Source organism: Epargyreus clarus, unplaced genomic scaffold (genome assembly GCF_041222505.1).
Source record: "Epargyreus clarus isolate Ecla_fem2 unplaced genomic scaffold, WU_Ecla_fem_2.2 ptg000033l, whole genome shotgun sequence".
Classification (NCBI taxonomy): Eukaryota; Metazoa; Arthropoda; class Insecta; order Lepidoptera; family Hesperiidae; genus Epargyreus; species Epargyreus clarus.
The window spans coordinates 4,911,777-4,918,003 of record NW_027332238.1 but is presented as its reverse complement, the minus strand read 5'-3'; the positions used below and the strand labels follow the sequence as shown (position 1 = coordinate 4,918,003).

Below are 6,227 nucleotides of genomic sequence, written 5' to 3'. Positions count from 1 at the left end.
TATATTAAATTAAATTAGTTTGTTTAGTACGATTGCCAAATCCAATCTATTTATTTGAAACATAAAATATTTTTAATATTGATATGGTCCCATAGATGTTGTTAGGTTAGATAGTGAGATAATACCTTAAGACAGAAGGTCTCTTAAGTAGAGACTGCATCAACCGACTTGGATTGCATGGATCTCACGACTTTTTACGGTGGAAGAGCTGAATGGCGAGGCTTGGATTTTTTTACAAGCAGTGTTTTTGATGGCATATAATTTATTAGTCCAGTACCTGTACAATACAATATCTAGTCACATTGTTTATTTAAAGTATTGTTTTTTATATTTATCCAAGTCCCAGGTGTCTGCTACGGGCCATTTAGCAACGAACCTCTTCCTGGTCGTACTGTGCCCTGGAGAACTTAGCTTCCTCATCAGGTATTCTTCCCTGTACCGCCTCTTCACTTCTTCTTCGAGTCTGTTATGTTTTTCTTCTGAAAATATTTTAAGTAATACATCATTTTATTGTAAATGTGACCTACGTGGTTCATCATCATCAATCATCAACAACCTATTAATGTCCCACTGCTGGGCACGGGTCTCCTCTCAGAATGAGAAGGATTAGGCCATAGTACACCGCGCTGGACAAGTGCGTATTGGTAGACTTCAAAAACCTTTTAGATTTTTTTTTATAAATCTCACAGGTATGCAGGTTTCCTCACGATGTTTTCCTTCACCGTTTAGCAAGTGATTTATTTGTAATACGCACATAACTTTGAAAAATCAGAGTTGTGTGCCTGGGATTTGAACCTCGGACTTCTTAACCACTAGGCTATCACTGCTTAAACTAAGTGGTTAAATCGCGGTAACTGAAAAGTCCAAAGTTTAAATACAAGGTATTTTTTTTTAAATAGTATGATGATTTGGCGACTTCCCGCTACTCATCAAGAGATGGCGCTACGAATATTCTGAATCACACTATCGAAGTTTTCTAAACATCTTGCTACGAAGTGAGACAGTCGGATCACGGCCGCTCCTCGGGCATGATCACCTAGCCCGTATGGAGAGATCTCCCTGTGGGCTAGGTCATTTTGGAAAAGGGATCTCCTTTTGCCAAAATGATATATGATTTGGTATGATATGTCAAGTGATGTGGTGTGATACAACGTGATATGATTGGACATGACGTGTTTTCCTGTAATACGTTTTGTATGGTGGTAGAGCACTTTGTGGTTCGATTCCGGCGGCACCACCGCCACACCTATTTCTGTTATAACAGCAGTGTTAGGCGTTGTTGTGTTCCGGTTTGAAGGGTGTGGTAAGGGAGACATACTTTTCCGAGGCGTTCCAGCTTAGTCCTCAGGGGTAGCGGCGTATTTTTGGCCGAACTTTGTTAGGCAACTAATCTTATCTGGAGTTACAGATGCCGATACGGCAGTAGCCACTTACCATCAGGTGCAGGGCCGGATTTAGAGGTCTAGAGGCCTTGGGGCAACAAAGGAGTGCAGGCCCCCTGGCCCCAAATTATTTTCCGAATAAAATGAACAATTTGTTCAGTTGAGTTTTTCAATAAATATTTTATTGTGAAACGCAGGTAGATTTTTCTAGTATTCATGTTTGAACAAAGTACTGTAGATAAAGGTAAAACAGCGAAAAATATATCAAAGGAAAAGATATATTTTTTTTTACTAGTGTTTACTAGTCGGAATTAAAAAAGAATCTGACGTCTCTATTGTGGGGGCCCCTCTTTTGTGGAGGCCCCGGGGCTGCCGCCCCGGTTGCCCTCTCATAAATCCGGCCCTGATCAGGTGTCATGCTCCTCTAATACTCATATTATACTACTCTCTCCTATATTATACCATACCACTCTGCTTATTCTCTACGACGGTTAATTGTTAAGTAACTTAAGTAACATAACGATTAATCGTCGTAGAGTCAACTTACCCTGATGATGCTCCGTTTTGGAGCGACACGTGTTGGTGGTGGTATGTATGGTGGTGGATATTTTTAATATTTTGTATCTGCACGCATCCTTTGTGGGAGGGAGGGTGGTACATACTACATGGTTTAAAAAATATACCGTCATACATATTTGTAGCGGATTGTTGCGAAGTTGTTTTTAATATAATATAGAAGTAGCAGACGAGCATGCAGTCCACCTGATGGTAAGTGGCTACTGCCGCCCATGGACATCTGGTATCAACCCCAGATAGGATTAGATATTCCTACCTGAAGTCGGCCACAGATGCGCCGCTACCCGTGAGGAGTAAGCTGGAACGCCTCGGAAAAATCTGTCTCCCTTACCACAGTCTTCAAACCGAAACACAGCAGCGCTTCACACTGCTATTATTAGGTAGAAATAGGTGTGGCGGTGGAGCCGCCGGAGTCGAACCACAAAGGGTTCTACCACCTTCAAAAGTAGTTTTAATCTTAACTGAATAGCATGGATTTCCGCAAAATAACGCCTGATACAATTAACTACTCTTCTTATATCTTCTTACATCATATATTATACAACTCTTATTATAAAAATAACAGTCAGACCATACCTTCTTCACTAGCTCTATCCCCGGTCCTCTGGTGTGCAAACGGCTGTTGATGCTCAGGCATCCTTTCCAGGACATCTATTAGCTTGTCAATATCCAATTGTAGCAGATGGACATACTCCATTCTAGAAAGGTGAATGCCGACGGATGGTATCGCCAAATCTAAGTTGTGTGTGTGTGTCATGTATGTAAGGAAACACACTGATATGTTTGAAAGATAGATATGTTTGAAAGATAGATTAAAGATGATAGATTATGTAAGGTGGCTAGATCTTTCATGAGCCACTGTATTCGCTACTACAATAAAATACCCGACCGACCCGACATTTTGAATCTCACAGAAAAAAAGTTCAAACATGTCGTTAAACAAACGCTATGTAAATAGCGTACTATATACTAAGTGATTATTTGAGTGACAAAACGGTGTGGTCTGAATTAGCTCCAGCTCCACATGTACCATTACGTTAAGTTGACATTGTAAAAACATTTTAAAAGATGTGTGTTATGGAGTTTCTTTCGCCGCTTCTTCTCCATAACGAAACACCTTGTGAAGTGGTGGTAGTTGTATTGACTTTCAAAAAGTGCTCTGTAAAGAACCTACAATATTTTGAATAAAAAAAAATGATTTGATTTGATTTGTCACAACTTCATGAAATCAGAAATTTCCTATTATTGATTAAAACAATGGTTGTAAATATACGAAAATAACAAATTCTCCGGATAAAAACTGACAAAAATAAAATTCGTTGTCTTGACGCCATCATCGATTTTGTTGCCATCTTTGCCAATTGGTATGATGACAGTATTAAAAAATCAAAGAATAAATGATTTAAGAAAACAGAATATATTGAAAGGATTCTCAAAAATGACTCAGTTTAAAAAAAAAACTTTAAGATTTATTATATTTTCAATTAAATAAAAGTATAAAATACTGCAGTCGGCCATCTTGTCTGAAACGCTAACGGGGCGCGAATGACGTCATTTTTGAGAATGTTACTGAATTGCTTGAAATTTTCTATAGGATGTTTTACATGACGTCACCAACGAACGCCATAACCACAGACCTACAAAATACAGGTCTGTGGCCATAACACTCACGAGTGTTTTATAGAAGGGGTTTTCAAAATTTGTCATCATGCCTATTGGTCAACGTAATACCGTAACCTATCTGACAAATAATAATTATTTTGTGAAGTTTCTGAGTGTTTGTTTCGAACTTTAATTTAGATAGATTCGTTGGATAGACTCGTGTTATGGAGCAAGTTGAATGGTATGGATTTAAATGTTAAAAAATGTCAAGTGATTTGTTTTACTAGGAAAAATACAACTGTTCCTCGTTCATATCTCATAAACGGCGTACCTCTTGATGAGACAGACAGTATTCGGGATTTGGGAGTAACTCTAGATAGGAAATTACGTTTTAACATTCACGTTGATAATATAGTAAAAAAAGGATTTAAAACATTGGGTTTTGTTTTGCGAACTTGTAGAGAATTCAAAAACCCAGGTACTAAGATCGCGATATACAACTCTCTTGTTCGCAGCGGACTCGATTACTGTAGCGTGGTTTGGAATCCATACTACGATGTATATAACAAACGCATAGAGAGGGTTCAGAAGCGGTTTTTATGGCACTTAGTCTATAGTTGCAATTTAGCTAAAGATTTACCAAGCTATATTGACCGATTACGCTACTTTAGTCTGACATCTCTATACCATCGAAGGAACCTGCTGGATCATATGTTTCTCTATAAACTCGTTAATGGGCATATTGATGATAGTTATTTGGTTTCTCAGATAAATATATCTGTGCCAAGAGTATTGCCTAGACATATGAAGTACACTCCTTTTCTAACTAAATCGGCCAAATCTAATTTAGGGCATAACTCTCCTTTAAATAGATCAGTCAGAAGCTATAATGTCATTCATCACCGCAATGCAGACATTTCTCCATGCAGTATACTTGGTAAAGAACAGTCACACCCTCAGAATAGCATAGATATTTTCTCAAATAGCATGTACAATTTTAAGCATAATCTAATTAACATTTTGAAATAAATTTCTAAATTTTTAATTACTTTTATGATTGTTTATTTTCTTTTTGTATGTAATAATGCAATTTTTTTTTTCATCAATGTATTTTTATAATAATAATCAACATGTAATTTATAATTGTTATGAGAAATTTAAGTGTTAACATTTTACAATTATTTCATTAATTTATATTTACAGTTTTAATTCAATTCTTTCCATTTCATTTGTATACTATTTTATGTTATTCTATTATTTGCATTGTAGTTTGCACCTATAATTGAGGTAGCACTTGTACCTGTGTCTTATTTCCTTTTGTGTACCTTTACCGATTGTCGGTGTATACTTTGTTGGTGTAACATAATAATAATAAATAAATAAATAAATAAATAAACTCGTGGTAATATTCAATAACTATTGCGTATTCGATTCGTTTTGTTCCTTCTATTTCCATTAAATTAAAGGCAAGGCATGCCAATTGGCAAAGATGGCAACAAAATCGATGATGGCGTCAAGACAACGAATTTTATTTTGGTCAGTTTTTATCCGGAGAATTTGTTATTTTGGTATATTTTGAAGGTGGTAGAACCCTTTGTGTTAGACTCCGGCGGTACCACTGCCACACTTATTTCTACCTAATAACAGCAGTGTTAAGCGCTGCTGTGTTCTGGGTTTACATACTTTTCCGAGGCGTTCTAGCTTCGTCCTAAAGTAGCGGCGCATCTTTGTCCTCAGATAGGAATCTAATACTATCTGGAGTTGATTATAGACGTCTATGGGCAGCAGCCACCAGGCGGACTGCTCGTCTGTTCCTCCTATATTATGAAAAAGGGTATAGTGTTTCTTAATCCCGAAAATACCCGAGGGAAAGAGAACCTTGGACCTTTGACTTACCTCACAAAATAATGAATGGATCTAAAGGGACCCGTCTTTGCTGGGCTAAAAATCATTATTCTGTTAATTCTGTTGTATGCGAGCCTGTAGGTCTCCATCATGAGTCTGTATTTCTCCCGTATTGTGCCTGTACAGAAATGAAATGAAAAAGAAACACAGTTAGGATACACTCATTTAATAACCTATTGCCAATTTAACCATCCTAGTTTAGTATATAATCAAATATCACGGCAACAGACGGACAGATGATCAGGCGGACATATGACGGATGGAAGGACAGACAAACAGTCGGACAGATAAACAGATGGACGGACGAACAAATGGACAGACAAGTAGAACAAATAGACAAACATATAAACAGATGGAAGAAAGGACAAATGAACCGACGGGCAGACGAACAGACGGACAGACGGACAGATGATCAGACGGACATATTATCAGACAGACATATGACAGATAGAAGGACAGACAAACAGACGGATAGACAAACATATGAACAGACGGAGGAAAAGACAGATGGACCGACGGGCAGACGGACAGACGGACAGATGATCAGACAGACATATGACGGATAGAAGGACAGACAAACAGACGGACAGACAAACAAATGAACAGACGGAGGAAAGGACAAATGGACGGGCAGATGAACACACGAGCAGATGGACAAACAAACAAGCGGACAGACAGACGGACAGACAGACAGTACCTTAGTAATAGGGTTCCTTTAACCCTTAACTGTAAAAGTATTCATACAAACCCATGACATAGCCA

The 6,227-nt window shown here is 37.9% G+C and overlaps 1 long non-coding RNA gene across 2 annotated transcripts; it reads right to left on the bottom strand.

The window, feature by feature from the left end:
• Nucleotides 1–445: 445 nt before the first annotated feature.
• On the bottom strand, nt 446–5,808 carry LOC140755581 (uncharacterized). Of its 2 annotated transcripts, none has more exons than XR_012103807.1 (3): nt 5,457–5,808; nt 2,535–2,656; nt 446–479 (listed from the first exon to the last, which is right to left on the bottom strand). It is a non-coding gene; the product is annotated as an uncharacterized LOC140755581 (long non-coding RNA). The 2 variants fall into 2 exon arrangements; XR_012103808.1 differs by lacking the exon at nt 5,457–5,808 and adding an exon at nt 3,264–3,700.
• Between the last annotated feature and the right edge of the window lie 419 nt (nt 5,809–6,227).